General features: G+C 31.8%; 1 protein-coding gene across 15 annotated transcripts in view; it reads left to right on the top strand.

Annotated features, from left to right (window-relative positions):
- nfyc (nuclear transcription factor Y, gamma) overlaps window positions 1-400 on the top strand; it is a 22,633-nt gene that overhangs the window by 13,040 nt on the left and 9,193 nt on the right. The gene's annotated exons all lie outside the window — the stretch shown is intronic.

Raw genomic sequence — 400 nt, 5'->3', positions numbered from 1 at the left:
CTGGATCCATGAAATAACTGGCTTTTAAAAATAAAAATGTGCCTGCTTCTATAGGAATTTAGCATAGGGATGTGTATACTTATGCCCCCTGTATTTTAAGGAAGAACATTCATTTATCTACAATACATTATTCATTTACAAAGAAGATTGGTGTCCTTTTAAAAGGTTGGATTTTACAATTTTTTTTGAATTAAGGCATTAGATCAATTTCCAAAACATTGTATTTCTCTTTTTAATCAACTTTAGCATGGGTGTGTAAACTTAATCAAGCCACTTTATACACATGCTCTAATAAGAAATGCTTAAAATAAAAAGGCAAAACACATACAGGCTGTTCATCTACTTTCACATTACGTCTGACCACCTCATGTTTCATGTTAGAAGCCAATTCTCCACCTTT

This window comes from Etheostoma spectabile, chromosome 14 (assembly GCF_008692095.1).
Source record: "Etheostoma spectabile isolate EspeVRDwgs_2016 chromosome 14, UIUC_Espe_1.0, whole genome shotgun sequence".
Taxonomy (NCBI): Eukaryota; Metazoa; Chordata; class Actinopteri; order Perciformes; family Percidae; genus Etheostoma; species Etheostoma spectabile.
The sequence above is the reverse complement of the archived record's forward strand: the minus strand, read 5'-3'. Positions and strand labels throughout refer to the sequence as shown.